At 40.6% G+C, this 25,374-nt stretch overlaps 1 long non-coding RNA gene and 1 pseudogene across 1 annotated transcript; both read right to left on the bottom strand.

Annotated features, from left to right (window-relative positions):
• Positions 1-25,374, bottom strand: part of LOC125244376 — a 326,898-nt pseudogene that overhangs the window by 69,764 nt on the left and 231,760 nt on the right.
• On the bottom strand, positions 1,948-12,772 carry LOC125246372. Its single transcript, XR_007179818.1, has 3 exons — positions 12,719-12,772; positions 12,387-12,462; positions 1,948-4,455 (listed from the first exon to the last, which is right to left on the bottom strand). It is a non-coding gene; the product is annotated as an uncharacterized LOC125246372 (long non-coding RNA).

Genomic DNA, 25,374 nt, shown 5'->3' with positions numbered 1-25,374 from the left:
TGTTTATGTCTAATAACAATAATATAAAATAGTTGTTCGTGCTGCCGTGATCATTGCAGAAGGTTAAAGTGACGAGAAACAAAAAAGCGGGTATTTTTAAATGAGACTTTCCGCCTTCCCCATCGCCTTCTTCGTTGCGCAGTGTTGGGCCATGTTAACGCTATCCCACAGCGCCATCTAACTTACGTGGCTTCAATAAAAATACTATGGTGGCATTTGACAAATCGAATTTATAATTAACTTCATCGTTACGTTTACATTATAAAATGTTGAAAACACCAGCCACAGCCCTACCTGTAAGATTTCGACCATCCAAACACATAAAAATGTGTCAGCTTACCCCCTATTGTGACGTTAGATAATTAAACGTTAAAAAAAACTGTAAACACATTAAACGGATACACCTAACTACAGCTGAAAATCAAATTAAGTAAGATTACTGACATAATCTAAACTTTATTACCACATTGTGACGAAAAAACACATTTCTCCAACATAGGCCTAGTGACTTGCAGCGAAGTTATTCAGTATTTCCGAGTTTAAACCAAATTAAACCAGATAAAAAAACTACAACTGCATTATTATTAGCACAATTGTTAACATCAAATATTAAACTTACGTTTTAATAAGTTAATTAAAAGAACTTACCTTTTAGTGCGAGGCAAAAGAAAATGGCGACGAGAGAACTTCCGCTCAGGTCTTCGGAGTTGGCTTAAGGGGCGGAGCTTAACAGAGTAAATTTAACGAAGCAGAATTCAACTCTGATTATTTTCACCAACACTAGGGGGTATTTTTCACTATTTGTTGTTAAATTAACTCCTTAAGAGTAAATGCAGATTAACACTGTTTGATTAACACTGTTGATTTTACTGTGTAGAATGAAAAGGTCTGTTTTTGCCTTATTTGGAAGGCTCATGAATAGTAATATGGTGCTCCGCTCTGATTGGCTGTTTCACTGTTCGGCTCCTTCCAGTAGCTCACACTGATAGCGAACAAATCTGTACTGTATAGCGTGAACGATGGAGAGTTTTGGTATTCAACCTTATATGTTTGAGCCTGTTTCTGACGAAGATGCAGATGTAGAGGAACAACCAATTTTGTTGCGATTGGCCATGGACGTTTCTGAGTGGTAAGTTAGTCTTTATTTTCAGTATGAACCTGCAAAACGTAACTGTTACGTCAATGGAACTAGCATATAGCGTTAACTTTACACTATAACTCATAACGTCAGTATTTGCAACTTTGTTTTTAGCATTGTAAAAAAAATTAATTGTAATAATGTGTCGCTGTATGGTTTTACAATGATAGCTTCTTCACTTTGCAATAACAACTCTAAACAACGAACTGTGTAGCGTGAAAATTTGTTTCTAATATATTGACATTACCGATATGATTTTAAATTTGATTTATTTAGCCAACCAAAGTAAAGCATAGAAGACATTCCAAAAAAGCAGTGTCATGTTTACTACTCAGCTGCTGTAGTGTGATTACGATTTAGCTATTAGTAACAAAAACTTCCCAGATAGCAAACTGACATAGAATCAACGTAGAAACGACGTTTCTCGTGACATCGAAACGATGTTGATCTCCGACGTTGATCCGGCATCAGTTTGCTCATCGGGGTAATGTTGAATCAACGTCAGACACTCCATTCAAATCTAACGGAAAATCGACGCAATTGGTTTGGTTACCGAACGTTGAAACGATGTTGATTTTCGGATGGTTGAAACGACGTTATAGAATCTACACATATTCAACATAAAATCGATCTAATTGGTTTGCTTACCTAACGTCGAAACGATGTTGATTTCAGTTGAGTGAAGCGACGTTGTAGATCAACACATATTCAACATCTCTATACAGTTAACACATTTTCTACTTATTTTAAAAATCTCAAACACTTAATACTAAAAGATAAGCCTGTTTACAAAATAATCACACATCACATTCAGTTAACATTGCTTTATTATTTACAAAATACAGTTACAAATAGCCTACATCGTTAGAGTAAACCTTCTATACAAGACTAACATAGAAAAGGCATTTACACTCAAATACACACAAAGAGGTATAAAAGTTAATTATAGCCTATTATAAATAATAAGTTACAAATTAAAAGCAATATTTACTCAAGTATAAAACTGGTCATGTTCTTTTGTACCAAATGTGTTATTTTTATTGGAGCACAAAAGGAGATGTAAGGCAGAACATCAAGAGACTGACAGACTGAGTCAGAATTCACTATCACTGCTTCTGTGACTGAGACTATACGACTCTCTCCTTTTGTGTTCAACAAAAATAAAGACATATGGGTCAGTAGATGATTTATAAAGAAATCTTACCCTTGGAGGACAGAAGAATATAGCAGATGAATTGGTTTTCCTTTGCAATTAAAATGTAAGTTCCTTGCTCTTGTAACAGGAATGTAAACTCATCAGGGGTGAAAAGGGTGACAAAGATGTAACCCACAATTTCAATACCATGGACAATGAAATATATTTTTTAATTACCTTTTTAATTTCAAAGTTTATTAATATTTTAATTTATTTTATAATTATTATTGACATATCAAAATTAAAATATTTCATTTTTAGCTAAATGTAAACCAGTGTCAATTCATGAAGTGCCCCAATGATTTAACAGATTCACTCCTGTAACTGGATAAATGCGAATGTCAATCCTGAAAATTTGCAGTGCAGGTGGTTCTCTAGCAGCGTAAAAATAAAACTGTGAATACAGAAAGCAATGTGCATATTTATTATAATATTGCTCATTTATTATAAGTCTATAGCCCCCATCTGTTAGAATAGAGACTCAATTATGCACATGCTGTATTGTATCTGGCATTATTGTAGTGAAACTGAGCAACTGACAGTGGAAGGTGTAGACAATATTTCAGTGAAGTCATCAAAATGTTTTAGGAGTTGAAAACTTAGTTCCTTTCTCTCTCAAAAACACAACACAACAGTTACACCTTTTAAATTTCGGAGTGTCTATTTACATAAAGTGCAAATAGCGTCCCTTGTTGGCAAACGCTATTTACACTAGCTTTTGGGCCACTCAAGTTTTAAAAAGTTTTAAAAAAGAAGCACAGAAGGCAACGTCTTCAGTGACACAGCAGTAGCGAGTAGAGAGTTCTTGCTTTTGATGCAGGTTCAAATCTGCCTTTTGCTAAGCTCGCATTTATTTTCAATAAAAATGAAAATAATGTTCTAAAAGAGGAAATAATCTGCAAATGAGTGTTTAATAATATTAAAGGTGTTTATTGGGTAGTTAGGAGAAGGTGTAGGGAGGGTTTTATTCTACCAATAAGGCAGCATCCATTTAATTTTAATAAATACAATCATTTACACTCTATATTATTGCATCCTGTTAATGTACAAAAATACTGAGGTGCAAATAGTATCTGCCAATATTAAGTAGGCCTATAGATAGCATCTATTTATTCTTATTGCAAAGAACTGATACTTTACATGGTGTAAATAGAATCTATCACTATTTTCACCTAGTGTAAGAAAATGTGCTATTGTCACTTAGTGCAAATAGCCACTGCCTTTAAATTTTTCTCATTGCAGGTGCACTAAACCTATTCTGCAAATCACAAATTAAGAAACTCATAGGCTCAATTTTTTTGTAGATCAGAAAAATTTGGCCAATCATGCACATTTCTTTGTGTATGATTTTGTGAATCACCTACACTGTTTGGCTATTCTTAAGTGGTAACATTAAAGAAATATTAAGTGCTAGCTACAAAAAAAAAAAAAAACAGTTTGTAATAAAAAAAACATCATACATAAAAGAGACTTGTATCCCTTTAATATAGACTAAAATATTGAATGTCAAATAGTAGCATTTATAATAAATATTTAGCTACTGTTCATTTCTTGCCTAAACCATACTTCTACAGTGCATGTAATTTCAGGGTGGTGCAGTGTTGATTACTGATTGATTAATAATGACAAGATCAGACTGTCAGATTGTATATCTTTACATTTTGAATATATTACTGTTTGTTAAAATTTGAATTCATGTTAATAAAAAAGATGCTGCAAAGTGTGACATATCAGGACTGTTACAGTGTCCGAAGAACACGGCTTAAATGTGAGCATATTAATTTCTTAATTTGTGAAATAGGATTTGTGCACCTCCAATAAAGAATCTGAAAAGGTGTAACAGCTGTTTTTGTAACTGGAGAAAAGAAGTTTGCAACTTTTAAAAATTCTTTAAATTTTTTTAATAAAAAAATAAAGAATAATTTACTGATGTTTGACTATTCTTTAAAATTAGAAATCCCACTATCACAGGTGCTCAGTTTTGCTATAGTAATACCCTCACAGAGCATGGTAGTAATCAGCCATCCATTTAAAAGCAGAGGTCATTGTGGTGAACTGTTGGTACATCTGTCCAGGCCAACATCTGATGTCCTGATGCCTTCAACTGGGGATCCCTGAGATCCTGCAATAGAAATAGTACAGATCAAAATTATACATCATACATACCCATTACAAAGTATCTCATCTGGTAACACAAATTATCATTCCAGGTTTAGTTTGTTTAGCTCAATATACAATATTTGTGGCATGATAATGCCCAAAATAAATTATTTCAACTCGCTCTTTTGAATATTCCTTTAACGTGGCATTTTGTGAGAAGACCAATGACCTTGTCATGTCTTCTTTTACATTGTAATTTTCATATAAGATAAATAATTAATGCAAAATATGAAACATCCATGTATTTACAAACCTCATTTGGATAAATACAATGGTGGAAAACTTGAATCAGTTTTACACAGGAAAGCCCGTCAGTGATGTGCTGTAAAGTAAAAGGAAATAAATAAATAAATAAATACAGGTGAAAGACACCGATAACACTATAAAACGTCTCGGTTACAAAGGTAACCCTCGTTCCCTGAAGGAGGGAACGGAGACGTACGTCGGACAGACCGACGAATAGGAATCTCGCTAGAGAGGCCAATCTACTTCGAGTGTAACTAAAACGAGCCAATGCACATTGGCATGCAATCATATGCATCAGCTGCTCGCCTCGCAGCGCGGGTATATAATGAGCAGCAGGTGCGTTGCATCTTCAGGTTTTCGCTGAGGAGCCGAACCGGATAGGCGGCAGCATCAGCGGGGTACAGCGACTGTGGCGACGGGACGTACGTCTCCGTTCCCTCCTTCAGGGAACGAGGGTTACCTTTGTAACCGAGACGTTCCCATTCAGTCGGTCACGTTCGACGTACGTCGGACAGACCGACGAATAGGAATCCCTACCAAAGCGCCACAGGAGCTGCCCCCTTCCAGCGCTCTGTTGTAAGCCACCTGAACCTCCTTGCCTGAGGATGGTGGGACAGGGCTAACACAGAGAGAGTCGATCACTGCTGTTCCCCAAAACCCATTCAGTGAGACTACTGGATAACGCTGGGAAAGCATACCCTTTCGCTGGGAAAGGAACGCTGCGGAAGCCACATCCTTCCCCGAAGGAGTTATGTGGAGAAGTACATATGGACTAACCCTGTAGGGCTGTGCTACATATGGAAGAGCTGGGGTGACTCCGACCCGATGAAGGGTAGGTTCTCCCAGAGGGAAAGACACGGGCTTCGTTTAGGAGCAACCGTGGAACCAACCATATGGGATCCCCGTAGGGTCACACATATGGAACCCAGCCTAAACCCGGTTCTCAAGGATACAACGGAGTATAGGCCTGGCGCCAGACGCTCCGCCACGTCGGCTGCCGAAGGGATATCGGAGGACTCGACAGGGTCTGCCTTGTAGGGACTCTCTGAAGAAAAGAAGCGCATGTAGCGCAGCAAGCCGACACTAAGCCGGGGCCTCTCCGTGCCTCTGACCTGTGGCGAGAACACGGGAGGAGACCGGCTCGACACGAAGGCTATAGTATCTAGCGAACGTGTTAGGTGTCGCCCAGCCCGCAGCTCTACAAATGTCTGTCAGCGAGGCGCCACGAGCCAGCGCCCAGGAGGATGCGACACCTCTCGTGGAGTGAGCATGCAACCTGAGCGGGCAGGGCACGGCCTGAGCTTGGTAAGCCAGGGCGATGGCATCCACTATCCAGTGGGCCATCCTCTGCTTGGAGACAGCCTTTCCCTTCTGCTGGCCTCCATAACAGACAAAGAGCTGGTCTGAGGTCCTGAAGCTTCGAGTTCTGTCTATGTACAGTCGCAAGGCGCGGACTGGACAGAGCAAAGCCAGGGCTGGGTCTGCCTCCTCGAGGGCAGCGCTTGCAGGCTCACCACCTGGTCCCTGAAGGGAGTGGTAGGAACCTTGGGCACATAGCCAGGCCGGGGTCTCAGTACCACGTGGCTGTCACCCAGCCCGAACTCCAGGCACGATTCGTCGACCGAAAATGACTGCAGGTCCCCTACCCTCTTGATAGGAGCCAATGCAACCAGCAGCAAAGTCTTCATAGACAGAATCTTTAAATCTGCCGATTGCAAAGGCTCAAAGGGAGCAATCTGAAGTGCTCTTAGCACCAGAGCGAGGTCCCAAGAGGGTATGGAGGGGGGACGAGGAGGATTTAACCGTCTCGCCCCCTAAGGAACCTGACGACCAGGTCGTGCTGACCAACAGATTTGCCATCTATGTGGTCGTGGTAAGCGGAGATAGCAGCAGAATGGACTTTGAGGGTGGAGGGGGACAGCCTACGCTCCAACCCTTGCTGCAAGAAGGAAAGCACGACACCGATCGAGCATCTTCGGGGGTCTTCTCGGCGAGAAGAGCACCACTCGACGAACAGGTTCCACTTCGAGGCGTAAGCATGTCTCGTAGACAGTGCACGAGCCGAAGTGATGGTGTTAAGTACCTCGGGGGGTAAGTCACCTAGAACCTCCGCGTCCCGTCCAGGGACCAGACATGGAGTTTCCAGAGGTCTGGACGCGGGTGCCAAAGAGTGCCCCGTCTCTGAGAAAGAAGGTCCTTCCTCAGAGGAATGGGCCAGGGAGGGGCTGTCGCGAGGAGTGAGAGTTCTGGGAACCAGGTCCGGTTGGGCCAGTAAGGCGCAATCAGCAAGACCTGCTCCTCGTCCTCCCTGACTTTGCACAGAGTCTGTGCAAGTAGGCTCACTGGGGAAACGCATATTTGCGCAGGCCCCGGGGTCAGCTGTGTGCCAGTGCGTCTGTCCCGAATGTTCCCCCGGTCAGAGAGTAAAACAACTGGCAGTGGGAGGTTTCTGGTGAGGCAAACAGGTCCACCTGAGCCTCTCCGAACTCTCTCCAGATCAGCTGAACCACCTTGGGGTGGAGTCGCCACTCTCCTGGCAGCTCAGCTCGTGATAGCTCGTCGGCCACATGGCTCAGCACACCAGGGACAGGAATGGCACGAAGCGACCTCAGACGCTTCTGACTCCAGAAGAGGAGATGGCGGGCGAGTTGCGACATGCGACGGGAGCGTAGACCACCTTGACGGTTGATGTACGCAACGGTCACAGTGTTGTCCGTACAGACCAGTACATGCTTGCCCCGTAGCCGGCCTTTGAGGCGGCTCAGAGCAAGACGTACTGCCAGCAACTCGAGGCAGTTGATGTGCCAATGCAGATGGGGTCCCGGTCCGGAGCGAGTTTGCTCTTTTCCCAGTTGACCTGAAGCCCCAACTGGCTGAGGTGTCTGAGCACCAAATCCCTGTGTTCGCACAACTGATCCCGGGACTGTGCTAGAATGAGCCAGTCGTCGGGATAGTAGAGAATGCGAACACCCTGTTCTCTCATGGGAACAAGGGCTCCCTCTACGACTTTCGTAAAGACGCGGGGAGACAGGGCCAGCCCGAAGGGTAGGACTCTGTACTGATATGCTCGACCTTCGAACGCAAAGCGCAGGAATGGCCTGTGTCGCGGAAGAAACGAGACATGGAAGTACGCGTCCTTCAGGTCGATCGCTGCAAACCAATCTCGGGGACGGATGCACTCAAGAATGCGCTTCTGCGTCAGCATTTTGAACGGTAGCTTGTACAGGCTCCGATTCAAAACTCGCAGGTCCAAGATCGGTCGTAACCCACTGCTCTTTTTGGGTACAATGAAGTAGGGACTGTAGAACCCTGACCTCATATCGGCTGGAGGGGCCGGCTCTATCGCGTCCTCCGCCAGTAGGACTGCGATCTCCGCACGCAAGACAGGGGCAACGACAACTTTCACTGTAGTGAAGAGGACGTCCCTGAACTTGGGGGGATGCCGGGCGAACTGAATCGCATAGCCGAGCCTGATGGTCCGAATGAGCCAGCGAGACGGACTGGGGAGCGCTAACCAGGCTCGCAGAGACCGTACAAGCGGGACCAAAGGGACCACCGGCGTACCCGCAGCGGGGCAGCGAGGTGGAACACAGGGACGCGGCTCGGGGGGCTCTCTTTGTGAGGCGGCCCGAAGCGGCGTCACAGTGTGCTAGGCAACACTTACCTGGTTCCACGGATGGACAGAGGGAGCAGTCGAGGCTTTGGCTGCCCGCTGCTCGCTGCTGTCCGCTGGCGACAGAAGAGGGGGATGAGAGTGGTAAGGTTTTTTCTCCTCCCACTGCTCTCCAAACCCTCTTCAGACCTGGAAATGGAGGAACTGCTCTTCTAATTTTGGGTACCGCTGCCTCTTGGGTCAGTGGCGGATCAGAAACAAACCCGATAAAAGGATTTACCACCCGGCCCTCCTCCAGGGGTGGAAGAGCAGCCCCACCCATCTCTGGGTCGCCCGTCTCAGGGGTGATTCTCACCAACCACTTAACAGCTGCAGAGACGGGAGGCGTCATCTCCCCGCAATGGACACAGCAGAGCCTGCTGGGCCGGACTTTTTTTTTTTTTTTTTTTGCAGGGGACGACACCCTTGGCGACGAGCAGACCGAGGGGCGGCCCAAGAGGAACTCAATGGTTTGTCATGGGAAGCTCCCCGATCCGCTACTAACTGAGGAGAACCGCTGGGCACAGTCCTCGACAGTGTCACCGAAAAGGCCACCTCGTAAGATGGGAGCATTGAGAAAGCATTTAGCTTGACAACCTCTCGCACCTCACAAGGTAAGCCAGGGGGTACTTCTGGACCACTGAGGTGGACATCGTCTGGCTGAGGGCCTGCGCCGTGACTTTGATCACGGTTAGTCAACAAGCGCAGCTCAACCCCAGCACAGAACTACCCTCATGCAAAAAGAGTGCCTTGGCCTCACATGCAGGGTGGGTGTGGTCTGTGTACAGCCACCCCATCCAAGAGGGTAGTGAGAGAGGAAAAACTTATGCAGATTTTGGCACTTTTGGCATTCCATATTTATGGCACCAACATACCCCCATACTGCCAAGTTTTCCATGCACATCTGGAAGACCCAGGAAAGCATGGCTGTAAACTCCGAATCTGAGTCAGCATAAGCACACACCATTACAGTGGGCAGCGTCACCCTCATTTCCAGAGCATAACAGCACTCTCTCCGATGCTGCAATCGACGTCTGTCCCTCAGCTGGAGCTCTGAATGAAATGCTAGGTTCCCCTATGAGAAGGACCAGCAATCCAATCCAGAAACTGCACAGCTTGCAATGCACTAGAGAGGGAGGGGCCCTAGGGGGTTGGTTCCCCGAAGGAACCCCTCAACCTCATGTCACCCAAGCCATATCAGCAAAGTAGACCTCTTCTGGTGCACCAGAGAGGGCGCTACAATGGAGATTATGCAAGGGAACCGCGCATCTAGAGCGCCGAGCGAGCGCTGGGTTGCCGTGACAACCCGCGCTGCAGCCCGGCAGCTCGACGGCACACGACACGCAGAGGAGCGAGAGGTTTGCTCTCGCTGACCTCAAGCTTCCCGGAGAAAGAAGAGTCACGACCGGCGTGTCGACGTGATCATGTTCTCATATGAAAACATGAAACACCCACGAACATCGTTTCAACACGCGCCCAGACATGCGAAACAGTGATCGTGGCCGTCAGTGAGGACAGGAACGACCGCATCCAGAAACACAAGTAGGATGTCATCTTTAAAAAGACGCGAATCTACTTGTGTAAGCTCTTTCAGGGACTTTACTCTTTTAAAAGTGCTGAAGCACGCAGGGGAACGGCCGCCGCAACACAGACAGGGATTGTGTGCAGCCTGTCGTGTGCTCTCTCTCTCTCTTTGAAGGCGCTCACTCTTACCAGCCGTAAAAACGGCTTTTCAGCGCTCAAAAGCGCACCGTACCGGCCGTGAGAACAGCCTTCTGACGCTGTCAAAACAGCTATTTGCTCAAAAACGGCAAACGAAACAAAAACAGAAAAAGAGAGGACTTCAACCCCGCTGCTGTGCTGTTCGCCCGCACTCGAAAAAAAGAGAAGTTCAACCAAAAAGCTTGACTCGTCTTCTAGCAGACACTTGCTTGCAGAGAACAGGAACAAACACCGTTCGGCTCCGAAGCGAAAAGCTGAAGATGCAACGCACCTGCTGCTCATTATATACCCGCGCTGCGAGGCGAGCAGCTGATGCATATGATTGCATGCCAATGTGCATTGGCTCGTTTTAGTTACACTCGAAGTAGATTGGCCTCTCTAGCGAGATTCCTATTCGTCGGTCTGTCCGACGTACGTCGAACGTGACCGACTGAATGGGAACTGTATTTTCATAGTGGGTCCTTTTATAATAAAGTCATTATATTATGTTTTTAAAAGATATTGTTAATTTTGTTTAATAATATGAACAATATTAATAGTAGTAATAGTAGTAGTATTTATAAATGCTAGAAAAATTTCACCATGAGCTGTTTTCATGAACAAAGTAAAAAAAACAGCTCCATCTGAAACTTTTCAATCAAATCAAAGGAGTACAAGCTCCTGTTCTAAAATTATAGTACACAAGACACACAAATGAGAGGTACAGTCTCTCCCTAATCTTACAAAATAACAACCATCCTGACAAACACATGTTGTATGACTAGAGTTGGAATAAAACACCCCTCCTAATCCTCACATATCATATAAAGTATTTCCCCTCCTCAAGTCCATATCGTCCTTTCATCTTCAGGAAGCCATCTTTCAGCCTCCATGCAGTGGTTGGGTAGAGCTACATTAGGTTAGGACAGCCTTAAGAAGTTATTTCATGTGACTTATAGAAATTATGTCAGTTATGTCATATGGGTAGGGATAGGTATCGTTATAGTTCTAACGGTATTGCTACTGTTAATTATTGATCGGGTACTTCAACGGTATTCTTATCGGTTCTTTTTATTATATACAAATTAAGAACATAATTAACATTGCTTTATAGATGAAATCAACTGAAGATAAAAGACATTAAATCTCTCAAGATCTCAGCAGAGGAGGATTAAACAACTCTAAACAACAACTAACACCGTGTCTACACCAGACGTGACTTTTTTTGTGTCGCGCTTCAACAGCTAAAAGCTGACGGACTGTTGCAAAGTACTTGGTCTACGTCAAAAATAGAACGGGAAACCAGCTTACTGTCAGGAATTTGTTGTGTGGGTTAGGGTTAGGGTTAGGGTTACACTCCTCATCCAGTGTAGACAATATCACAGATTATAACGGGTTCTATTATTAAACATGCTGAGAAGATGTTACTGTTTATGTGATCACAGATATATCGTACATCACAGCACACATGAGCTTTGAGGCGGTCTGTCTCAATCGAGATGTGTTACTTATAGGCTGCCCACGATAGGCGCGGCAATATCCATCGGCAACTGTAACAGATTTTAGATTTTTGAATTTCATCTTGGGATTTCAAACAGAAACAAGATTTTTCTTACCCCATTGGCAGATAATTTTGCTTGTTTTAAGCAAAAAATCTTCTTTTTTTTCCCCTCCCCAGAAAACAAGAAATATTTTATGTAGTTTTAATTATCTAGAAAAGGCATCTTGATTTAACAATTTTCATTTTTGGGTGAACTAACCCTTTAAGGTCTTTTTTTAATCTTTGGTTGATTTCATCTAAGTCTGTGGCTGGAAGTTTTTCTCCTTTTCTGTTCTTGTTTCTTTCCTTCAGTAATTCTGCTCGTTAACAGCAGGACTGGTTTACGTCATGTGACAAGCATTGATAACGACACGAGTGGGTAACTTCTGTCCACCTCATCTATAGGCAAGGACTAAAATAGAGAAATTTCATATGAATTAATATTGATTCTGGAATAAAAATGTTTTTTTTTTAAATCGTTAACAAATTGCGATAGTTAGGTGAATAAATTTTTTTTCCCCAGCCCTAACATCTATATAGCAATAAGTAGTGTGTGTAATTTCTCCAGTACCGACGGCAGAACCGATAATGTTCAAGCTTATCGATACTCCGGTCTTTCATAATTTAGCCCCGGCCCCCGGGGCCTGTTTAATACCAGATTTCGGTACCCATCCCTACATATGGGTGAGTTCATAAGGATGAAAGCTTGAGTCAGTCTCTTGATTTGTGACTGTGCAGCTATTGTGAAACTCACCATCTTCATGTATCAAGTGTGAATGGCATCTTGTCCTGAAGAATCACAGCTCCAAACGCTAGAGATTACATCTCATCTGGTAACAAGAGTACAGCCATAACTGTAAGAACTCTAATGATATCTTTACCCCCTGATATTGTATTGATGATATAAATTCAAACATATTAGAGGCATAGAGTATGAGCAATGAGTAAGCTGCCCAGATTTCTGTGAAAAATAACTTACTTGCCTAAAGTTGTCGACCCCCTGGACCACAATCAGCATTTATAAGTAAAAAGTATTTAAGAATTTATCAGTAAAAAATACATGCACATACACAAATAAATAAATACCTTTGAGTGGAACAGTATGGCGTCTCTTCACTTGAAAACATAACTCAAAACAGAAATACAATAAAATAAATTAACGATCATGATATCCTGTTATCATAATAGTTAAATAAATGATTATAACTACAAGCATTATAACATTATACTTGTCACCTATGTTACCTCATGTAGATGATTATTTAGCCTACAGGCCCTTCATCTCACTGAAACAACCTGGGGTTAATGATTTTAAAATGTGAGACTTCTTTCAAAAACATGTAAAAATCTTACAGACCCACAACTTTTCAACAGTAGTGTACTGAACGATTGAGGTTTTGCTTACAATAGTCATCTGGTTCATGGCCTTTGACAGGAGGTCGCTCAGCTCTGCTGGGGTGCAGGAGGCCATCAGTATGGAAGGATCTACGAACACAACATGCAATTTGTCACAGAGCCAACCACATTTATTACAGGTTTATTACAAGGAACCAAGCTAGAGCAGAGGTGGAAAGAATAATATACATAATATTAAAAAATTATTTCTTAAGTTAACAGAATTTATATTTTTAGTACTAAATTCACTATTGTACATACAGTGTCACTTACGTTTGGATGTCAAAGCCTTCTTAACTAATAAATTAAAAATATGTAATTTTACAAAAGAAAACTGCAGATGCATGGTGATATAGGTGAAGTATACAGTACAGTCCAAAAGTTTGGAAGTTAAGAAAAGTAAGTGAACAGTTTTATATATTATTTGTGTGATTTTATGGACTAAACTTACCTAAAATCAGTGAAAACAACAGAGAGACGGAGTCTTGATGCTCGACGTTTCCCCATTTCCATGGCAACTCAGATCCGCTCCAGCGTTTGAAAGCGATTCGAACGTTCAACGCGCACGCGCATTAAAACACGCCACAGTCACGCAGCATTTACAAACATAAACATGTAGAATTATAACATTATATAAATAAATACATCTAGAATTAATACAATACATAATTTAAAAGAATTAAATAATTACTAAATCATGAATTCAAAATGTATTTTATAGTTCTATCGACTCATTCGTGCAAAAGACAGTGAAACTTTAAAAGAACTTCTTTATATTTTTTATTTTTATACCAACACTTTACTTTTGTTATATATATATATATATATATATATATATATATATATATATATATATATATAAAAAATAAAAAATAAATGTACAATATATTAGATTTTTTTCATGTCCACTACAGTGAGAACCAGGAACAACAACAAAAAAATTGTAACCATACAGTATTATGAGCTAGAGTTCAAACACAGTATGTGTACTAGCATTGAAGATTTTGAACTTAACACATACTGAAACAATGAGCAATGGCAATCAGAATGAAAAAAAAATGTAAGATAGGATGGAGTCTCAAAAAACATTTTGATTCTTTTTGTTGGTCGAGTGGGTGAACTTAAGTATGTGTGTACTTGCTGGTTTTGATAAATATGTGATTGTGTGCATATATCATCAGTGTGTGTGTGTTGCTTTGTGTACACTCATAGTCATTTCACATTCGTTGTTTCACAATATTGTCTCTTGTTAAAAAATATACATAACATAATTCATGAATATGCTATATTTTTTAAATATACTTTTACATATGTACACAGGCCTATTTATGCATGTAACATGAAGATCAATTTTTAAGCTTTACTTGAGTGCTATATAAATGCTAATTTATTCTCTCCAGTATTTAAGGGTGTTTTCACACCTATGGATTGCTTGTTTTGTTCCGAAACAGGGACTAAATTTGTTACAATGTTGCATTTTCTTCTTGGTTCGGTTCGCTTTCACATGGCAACATTTCAAAGCGTACCAAAATCCTTTTAGGCAAGTCACATGCGAGTAAAACTGCCCTCTTATTGGTCAGAGTTTTCTTTGCGTCATCCATCAAAATAACGATTGACAAGTTCGCTCCATGAGATTATTGTGGCTTTATTTGTAACTGTCGAGACACACGCAAACACTTTATAAATGTAGCCGTCTTTCCCGCTGTTAAATTATATAACTTACTACATTCATATTAATACTGCGGCAAATTGAAACGCGCGCTCTTTGTCTCTCTCGGTCTGTCTCTGGTTTCCCAGCGCTGTGTAGTAGGCGACCTGTCAGCGTGTCGAGAGAGACTACATTTTATAATGAAGTAGAGCAGGAAAAAGGCTTTGTCGGGACAGCATTCTCACACGGAGAAGTGCAGTTACACAACAGAGGTGTTCGTTGGTTTACATCTGTGGTAAATAATGTGCTCACTCACAGAATCAGACACTACCGATTTTATATCACATTTGTGATATAATGAATTATGACATCATTTGGTTCGTTGGTCCATTAACTGGGTCGGATTGCTTTCACATCTCAAGCGAACCAGTCCAGAGATCGTTTGAAAGCGTACCGAGACCACCTCTTCAAGCAGGTCTCGGTACGCTTGTTTGGTCCGCACCCGAGTGCGATTGCTGCTTTCACACCCTAAGAAATTGAATGTGAATAATCAACTAATCAATGTGATTAGTCAACTAATGGCTTGAAAAACTAGTCGATGAGAAAAAAAAAAAAAATTCACATAGGCCTATTTTCTATCCAGCATGTCACAAAGGCTGATTTGAGCTCGCGCTCCGCTCGCATGCTCACACACACACACACACACACACACACACTGAACTTTGTGCGATTGCTTCGGAAAGCTGCAGGTCGAAAAATCGTGTCGTATATCACCTCGTCTGCACGATTTTCAGATAAACTCACTCGTGTGCGTGGACATACGATCTTCCGACCATCAGAGTTCGCACCGTGTACGCCCGCATATGAACATCAAACAGTACAACTTAGAAGAGCTTCCGTTTATCATATTTGATGTGCTCTAATATGTGCATTGATCGATGTATATATGTGAATTAAAGCCTAAATTAAATTCTTGAACACTTCCATCGGCAATTGGGATGTCGTGTTTTTACCTGTTGGTTAAAAAATGAATAGCCTCGCCTATATCACAATCCTCGTGATCAAGCTGACGAAATAAAAATAGTAAGACTGCAATAATTTTGACTTGAAATAAAGTTATATCATTTTGACTCAAGACTCCGCTTTAAACTGTAAAAACTAGCCGAAAACCGTGTGGTCATTCATACACAAAACATAAAACTGACATGATTGCGATTGGCAATAGTGTATGCTACGTCAATCGGTTCACCTGACTGTGGGGAAAACATGCGATTTTAAACTGCTTTATGATAAACATTAATATTTGTCAAAGTATTTTAGCAAGCAGTTCTGTAAGAAGGAAAATCATGGTCTCTAAATTGATTCTTGAACAACGCACAAGCTTGTCAACATGAGAAATAGGTCTAATCCATAACCTTTTGCAATATAGTATATAGTTTTGAGTATAAAGTTGTATAAAGGTTAGTAAAAAGTTGATAAATTGTGGAGTCTTACCATAGCCTACTGGTATCCCAGATTTCAATATTTGGTGGTTTAAATGCCTGCTTGAGGTCTCTGTGAAAGTTTTAAAGCAGTTTTTAAAGCAGTCTTCTGTGCCGCTTTCAGACCGGTCACGTCCGTAACTGAGAACTGTCACATCCGTAATGTTGTTTTCCCTCATTAATGCGAACACGAGCTGTATAGAGACCCTTCTTCATTAGGTGGGCAGTATTACTTTTGGTTTGCGCAGTGTAATTCACAGAATTCCTAAAAAATATTTTGTCACCCAAAACTTAATGACTTTTTTTGTCACGTCCGTAACGCTGTATATTTCCCTCATCTAAAATATAAAACAGTTGTATAGACTGACATTTTTCTAATGTCTGGACTCCTTTAGTGAGATATTATGAATATACAAATAGACGGTTCAATATGTTGCTATTAAATGCATTCTTTGAGGGTTTATATTTAAAGTTTTGACTCCAGATGTCAGTGAATTTTGCATTTCCTTTTGAAATCAGGGTCCCAGAGTCTGGAGGAAGAGAGGAGAGGCACACAATCCATGTTGCTTGAGGTCCAGTGTAAAGTTTCCACAGTCAGTGATGGTTTGGGGTGCCATGTCATCTGCTGGTGTTGGTCCACTGTGTTTTCTGAGGTCCAAGGTCAACGCAGCCATATACCAGGAAGTTTTAGAGCACTTCATGCTTCCTGCTGCTGACCAACTTTATGGAGATGCAGATTTCATTTTCCAACAGGACTTGGCACCTGCACACAGTGCCAAAGCTACCAGTACCTGGTTTAAGGACCATGGTATCCCTGTTCTTAATTGGCCAGCAAACTCGCCTGACCTTAACCCCATAGAAATCTATGGGGTATTGTGAAGAGGAAGATGCGATATGCCAGACCCAACAATGCAGAAGAGCTGAAGGCCACTATCAGAGCAACCTGGGCTCTCATAACACCTGAGCAGTGCCACAGACTGATCGACTCAATGCCATGCCACACCGCATTGCTGCAGTAATTCAGGCAAAAGGAGCCCCAACTAAGTATTGAGTGCTGTACATGTTCATACTTTTCAGTTGGCCAAGATTACTAAAAATCCTTTCTTTGTATTGGTCTTAAGTAATATTCTAATTTTCTGAGATACTGAATTTGAGATTTTCCTTAGTTGTCAGTTATAATCATCAAAATTAAAAGAAATAAACATTTGAAATATATCAGTCTGTGTGTAATGAATTAATGTAATATACAAGTTTCACTTTTTGAATGGAATTAGTGAAATAAATCAACTTTTTGAAGATAATCTAATTATGCAACCAGCACCTGTACACCGAGTTCCTTCATTGTATTTAATAAATGTGTTGTTTAAGTTTTACTCCAGTTTGATTTTGCTGCCGCTATTGTGCATTTTGACGACCCCTGACCTCTTGACGTGATGACGTAGACACAAAGTAATCGATTTAACTTGTTTACATGGCAGAATTTAATTTTGTTTGGTTTATAGAAAGGTTTATACCACAATTTCATTCGGTTTGGGCATTTTTATTCCAATTGGGGTGTTTATATGGAGCATTTTCATTTGGATTGGACTTTTAAACCGATTACTATGCTCCATGTAAACCCACCTACTGATATCGAACGCTCATTGCTTCTCACCCGCTTCATCCCAGATTACGACATGCTGTGTTTCAGTGGATTGACATTTGAAATGCATGCGTGCCTTCACTGAGTGAAGCCGGATTCATATTTTCATGGATTAATAACTTAAATTCTACTCTGTACCCCATAAAACAACTATTAATCTAAAAGAGGACTGCAACTTTAACTCATCATCATTTAAACTACTTTAAGTACCACTTTTGACATTTTCTCAATAAATAAATTATTGTGATTATGCTTAATTGTCTGTTAACGGTATATATGTTTAAGAAATGGTTATGGGTGGGTTTTAGGTTTAGGGGTAGGTGTAAGATTAGCGGCTCAAAATATCATTTTAATGCTATATTGTTACTAAAATATTAATTTTTCTACACATTTCTGTCCATTATGTTTTATTCTTTTAATATTCTGTATGAAAATGGTATGTTTAGGTTAAGGGTGGGGTTTAGGGATTATACATTTATCTATAAAATGAAAAAAGAAATGTATACATATAACTTTATGACATGAAGGATTCATGAATAAAAAATATTCGCTGTAAAAACGCAATAATGCTATGTTTACATGCTGCTAAAATGTGCAAATGTACGTTTTGTGACTTTGAAAGTTGCGTATTAATGCCTATGTATTAACAATGAGACCAGGCTCCAATAAAGCTGATTCTAATAGATGACAGTAATCATTTGAAAAGTGGTAAGCAGCACGCCTGTTCTGGCACTCTGACAAAACAAAGTCAATCATTATCTGAAGGTGTAGAAGAAAAATGTATTGTTTATCATTTATTCTCTCGATTTATAATATGATGTATTGATACTTGTTTTCTCTCTGTTCTTGTGTGACATCTAAAACCTGCATCAGTGGAAAATAACTGCACACGTTTTTTTTCTAAGAAGCACTTCTTAGAAAGTGCTTCTTAGAAACCAACATAACAGGAAGTGTGGCAAGGTGTAAGTATGTGTGTGAAGCACATACATAAAGACAACTTGTAGCAACATCTGTTACAGCTTCTGCTTTATATAGCACTTTTTACAATGCGGATTTAAAAAAACAAACAAAGCAGCTTTACAGTGATAACTAGTATATAATTTTGGCTCTTAAAGAATAAATGTATTTGCACTTACGTGCAAGTTTATTCACACTGTGGAATTAAGGTGGTGTTTTCTTTATTTACCATGTAAAATACACATGTGATCCTCTCTGGGTCACAAATATGGGTACCCAGCCAAGTACTGGTTCACAAGGATACAACAGATGTAGGCCTGGCACCAGATTCTCCGCCACGTCTGACTGCTGAGAGTGATGGAGGAACTGAACAGGGTTAGGGCGCAGCAAGCCAACATTAACCCAGGGCCTCTTGATGTTTCTACCTGTTTTTAGGTGAGAACACAGGAGGATACCAGCTCTACATGAAGCCTATAGAATGTAACAGAAGTTTTGGTTGTTGGCCAGTGCGCAGCTCTACAAATATCTGTCAACGAGGCACCACTTGCCAGCAGCCAGGAGGATGCAACACTTCTAGTAGATTGAGGTCACAGCCTGAGCAGGCAGGGCACACCTTGTTCTTGGCAAACAAATGCGATGGTATCCACTATTCAGTGGGTCAACCTCTGTTTGAAGACAGCCGTTCCCAGTAACACTTAAACTATAGGGGTGTAATGGTACACAAAACTCACGGTTTGTTACATACCTCGGTTTTGAAGTCTTAACATAAACTTACTTTTTTAAAATTAAACAGTAGTTTACTGAACAAATTGTGTTTTTGTCATTAAATATAAAGTTTCTTAAAGATAAAAAAAATTATCTTTGCTTACATGTATCATGGAACCGGCGGGGCTGCCCGGGCCTGGGCCCGAGTAACTTTTGAGGCCTGGTACAAATATTAGGCTACAGGTCCATGTGTATGTACGATTAATCATTAAAATATTGCAATCTCAATTCAAATACACTTGCGGTCTTATTCCTAAATGACAACAATGCCCAGTCTAGTAAACCTTTGAAGTTAAGGTCATGCCGGAATATGAATTTAAACATGTTTTCGCGCTGCCACTGATCCAGAGAGCGCAGCGCTCAAGAAAGCTAGGCTATATGTCTAAAGCCCCGTTCACACCGCCAGCGACACGCAGCGACAAAGCGACAGGATCCCATTCATTTCAATGGAGCGCTGTCGACTTCCGACGACAAGAGCGACAGTGACCGTTGGCGACAGAATGTAGGCGTGTCAATCGATGGGAGACAAGCGACAAAAGTTCAGATATTTCAACTTTATGCAAATCAGGAGTGAATTTCGCGAGCGACAACCAATAGGAGTGAAGGCACTGGAGCTCACGTCACCGTCTCGAGTGCAGGCAAGACAGACAGGACATAGTTCCGGAGCGATTTCACTGTTTTATGTGATTTGACTGTACATACATGGATATAATAAAACGATGCGTGGAAAAGAAACAGTCGGCAGTCTTGTGAGTTTGATTCATACATTGATAGTTTGTGTGTTGTTAATTATATGATGCTGTGGGCAGTTTAGCACTGCTGCAGTTCATATTACAGTTTCCCCTGTATTGTGCTGATTATTAGGGACACGAAAATTGATTATTTGTCAAATTCGAATGACGTTTTAGTATTTTTTGACAGTATGAGTGAGTTTAATTTGTTGATAGACCAATCGTTAATCTAGTTAATGATTAAATGCATTGAGCTCTGCAGTCACAACACTCTACAACAGCAGGATGTTACTTTTAATTATTTTAAACCTAATTCCTAGTCAAATTAGAATGATTTCATAGTTTTATATATCATTTGTGATCGCATTTTCTATAGACCAATTTGGTGTTTGCAAACAGCGATGACGTTTTTTATGGGCGGAGCCTACCTGGTTGCAGAAAATGACAGTTGAGCAGTAGCAGTCTATGGAAGCCACGAAATAAAAGAATAAATAAAAAAGTTAATTTCGAGTTTATATCTCACAATTCTGACTTTTATTTCTCGCAAACCTGAGTTTATATCTCACATTTCTTACAAAGAAAAACAGAATTGTGAGATATGCTCGTTATCCTGTAACTCGTTATACTCGTTTTCTGAATTGCAATTTATCCCGCAATTCTGACTTTTTTCCCCTCAGAATTGTGAAATAAACTCACAATTGCGAGTTATAATGGCCGAACTGGGAGTCATAAACACGCAAATGCAAGAAAAAAAGTCAGAATTGTGAAATAAAAATTGTATAGACTATGTTTAAAAGTTATCTATGTAAAATGTTATAGGTTTAAATATTATTCCATGCTGTAACTGCTATGTATGTATGTCCTCTGAACTGCATATGTGAATATTGTATTAATATGTAGACTTACTGTTTACATCAAATTCCTGCTTTAATAGTAGACTAATCCTTGCAGGTGTCATCAGTCCAGTCTGTGAAACGTCTCCGTTTAGCTTCAAATGACGTTTTCAACGATGGTTTTCTTTAAAAATGAAGACTATATTTTTTTGCATTCCGATTCCAACATCCAGAGGCACAACAAAACGTTTTTCTCTTATTCTGTGGATTTTGCACATTTTCCTCCAATTGCTACCGCTATTTTTCTGCAACCACTATGCGCGCGCAGCTGCAAGTGACGTAATTGTGACGTCTGCTCTAAAGAGGTCTATAGATATGATCAGACGTGCAGTCTACCAATGATATTAGAGCGAAAGCACTAGGAACGCCCACAAGCGACTTCACAGTAGGAGACTAGCGACATGCAGCGAAAAAGTCGCTTGCGGTGTGAACGGGGCTTAAGCTTCACAGTGTTTTCAGATGACAGCATTCCTTTGGTGCAAGACTAAGTTTATAGTCTGGATATAAAAACCAATACTGTGGCATCCGCAATCAAAATGAGTAAATTACCTTTGAAACTAACAGCCAATGCTCATCTTTAAGGGCAAAATATTCAAAATATTCTTACAAACATAGACCTCTAAATAAGCTGAGATAATACATTTTAAAAGTGTTCATCATTCTGCAACAAATATTTTGCGAATTTTCTTTATTATTTTAAGATGTAAAGTGAACAGGATATTAAAATATAACGTATGGCTTGAGACCAGCTGCCCCACTTACCGTTACATGCCAGGCAGTCTCAAAGCCCTCCCTAGCTCTACAGCGTCCTACAATTTTCCAATGTAAATCTGTGTTGAAAAAAGGAACTGTGGCACACTGTATTTTATTGCTTATTTTTACAGTTCTTTGGGCATTTAGATTTTTACAGATTCTAAATAAACTTTAAAGGCTGTTTGAAAATTAGCAAAATTGGGTTTTGAGTTACTGCATTTAGTTTGATGAATTTACGTTTTTTTGCAAATAACAAAAACAAATCGAAAATAGGCCTTTATATTTTTCTTCTGGATAGTAGTATTCATTTGAATTAAATATGTTTCCCTCATTTGAGTGGGAAATTTTGGGGGGGAGTTCTCGGTATTGTGTAACAAATAAAACACTGACAACTTGTATTATTTTAAAACAATGTGTGTGGTGTGTGTCAGTCAACAGAGTGCCACCCTCAGGCCAAATAACGCAACGTCTGCCAAAAGTATTCTGCGTGTGTTCAGCGATTAGAATATAGTATATACCTATATACTGTGAACCTCCCTATGCACTAAAGGTTGAATAGATGCATGTCTTTGTTATGCATGTAATACTTGAATATCAATTTATTGTTAATGAGTTATGTGAAGATAAACCATAGTTCTGTCATAGTTCTGTTAAACCTTACACAAAAATATAAAAAAATTTTGGAGAGTCAGGACTGATGTTTGCTATTGTTAGGCCAGAGCAACTAAAATGTCAGCTTCATCAGTGCATCTTAGATTTTCTATTCTCCTGGGTGCACAAACTGCAAATTATATGAATATTATAATATAAAATTATAAACTTACTGGTTATCAGTTTCGGAATCGGCCATGAGAAGGACTTAATTATTGGTATTGATTAAAATTTTTCATATCATGCATCCCTAATTTTCTCAGTAAAGAAATTCATGGCTACTAAACTGTAATGAAATGTTTTGTTCTGGTGATGTCTGTTTATTTGTTAATCTAGCCACTGTACTAAACAAAAACCTTGGATTGTTTTGGTTATTTTCAATGAGTTTGCGGAGATGCTCAGCTCTGGCTGCTTTTAGAGTCTTTCTATAACGGGAAGAGCTGTCTTTCCATGCGATTCTGAAGACCTCTAAATGAGTTTGTCTGCATTTGCGTTCTAGATTACAAGTTTCTCTTTTGATAGTGTAATACTGTTGTACCATGGTACAGTATTTTTCTCTCTAACCTTTTTTAATCTCATCGGTGCAACAGTATCTAATGTACTAGTAAAAATGGTGCACATGCTGCTAGTGTCACAGTTCCTTTGTCTCCCTGACTCCATTTCCCAAGATCCTCTTGTTTCCACACCTGCACTCATGGTGCGTTCAAGTCATGTCGGAAAGATCGTATTTACGAGCAGAACCGACATGAACGCCACCACAATGTTGTAAATACCAGTGGGAAGCTCGTAATTTTCTTTAAGCTCCGATCTGAATGAGTTGGGGGCGTGTCAGTCAGAAACATGGCGAAATACCACAATACTTACAGGTATTTAGCAGTGACATTGTCAGGCTTTTCTATTTACAACGAAGTAAGCTGATTACCAGCAAAAATATGATAGCACCACAATGTAAAAATGTAATATGTAACAATAAAGTTTACAATGGCTTCATAAATTAATTAAAAAACATAAAAAAGCAACATGCAACTAATGCACATTCTTTGCTCTACATTTTCTAAGCAGAAGTGTTGTTATTTTGTGTAATTAATTTAGAGAAGGCACACCGCCATCATTCTCAGACGAAAGTGACTTGAACGCACCTACCGTCGTACACACGACTTCCCTCCTATACGAACTTCCCAGGAGGACTTGAACGCACCATCATTTCCCTCGTCATCTCCCAATCAGCACTCGTCACCTGCACCTGGAAATCATTATCTGCACTCCCTTTATAACAGACTCACTCCTTTCACTCCTTGTCTGTCCTATTGTTTGGTTAAACGGTTGTTGTTGTGTGTAATCTCCTTCGTTTTGTATAATAAATACTCTTAACTGTGGATCTTCTGGAATGTCTCATCTCTACCACACCGGTAACAGAAGGACAGACCATAACCGCTGGAGATCCACACGTTCAAGATGAGTATTTACCTTGTGCCTGTACCTCAAGAGAACGCCATCCAAAGCTCACAGTGGAGGGCCGACTCTGGACTTGTAAGACAGGACGGCCGCCAGCTGGAGAAATACGTGGAGGAATTTGTTGAGTTGTCTTTTCAGGTAAGCTGGCCAGATGCCATTTTGAATTCCTGTTTTCTGAGGGGTCTGGACGAGGATACTATTCGCTATTGTGAACCTGAGTGCCTCTATTCCTTAGTCGAATCTATTAATCTGGTTCTGTTCCTCAATGGTTCAGAGTTTGAGATTGAAGAGGTTCGGCGATCGTATTCACCTTGTCCAGCTCCCTCAGAAACAATGGAGGCCTGGCCAGCTCACCAGCCACCAACTTCCTCCACCTATCGCTCCAGTGGGTGTGCACCAGGGCTCCAGTATACAACGCCCAGGCTGTCCAAAAGAAGGGCCAACAAGAGGTCCAGATGGGCAAAGAGACCAGCCCTCGCCAAGCCCGCTCCAGACTCCCACAAACCCGCTCCAGTACCAGTGGGGCTTTTACAGTATTTCACAATTGCTAAAACACTAAACCCCATTCTCTGAACCCAATGCTCAGTGGCCTAAACCCATCTGTTGAATCAGTCACTTTGTAGGCAAAACCTTAAACAAGTTCAGGTAGTTAAGACACTGTTTGCAAATCTCATCCGCTCTTTTTGCAAAACTCTAAACACATTCTTACTCACTAAAACACATTTTGCACTGTGTTGCAAAATGGTAAATACATGTGGCAAAAGTTAAACACAACTGCAACACAGCTGTCATCCTTTAAACACAATGACTCAAAATTATTCACACTTATTTCTAATGATGTGATCAAATCAACTGTATAAAATATAGAGTGCACAGGTGACACAGGTGCTGAATGATGATACCAACAATAGATGGAAACAATCTGAACAGTAGAGGAGGAAGAGTATGTGTAAGAGGATGATGAGGGGTGTGGAGACAAGGCTGTCAAGGCTGGATCCGGCACAGGTTTTTCCCTTTGCCTGGCAAGAGACGACATTGCCTGTGATGTGGAAAATGTCCTCAACAATATTCAACAATATTATTGATCTGACAGTACTGACATTATAGGATGAGAACTGAACTAAGCTAGCCTAGATGATGAAATCACTGTTTTCTGCAGAACTGCTTTATAGAGGAAAATAATTACAGTCATTTACATAATAATTGATGGTCTTTACAATGTAAGTGAATCAACACTGAACTGACTTCAGACTAGACTATACTAGACTAGACTATACTAGACTAAACTATACTAGACTAATACTAGACTATACTAGACTATACTAGACTAGACTATACTAGACTAAACTATACTAGACTCAACTATACTAG

This window comes from Megalobrama amblycephala, linkage group LG14 (assembly GCF_018812025.1).
Source record: "Megalobrama amblycephala isolate DHTTF-2021 linkage group LG14, ASM1881202v1, whole genome shotgun sequence".
NCBI lineage: Eukaryota > Metazoa > Chordata > Actinopteri > Cypriniformes > Xenocyprididae > Megalobrama > Megalobrama amblycephala.
Note: the sequence above shows the minus strand (reverse complement) of the source record. Positions and strands in the feature narration are given on the sequence as shown.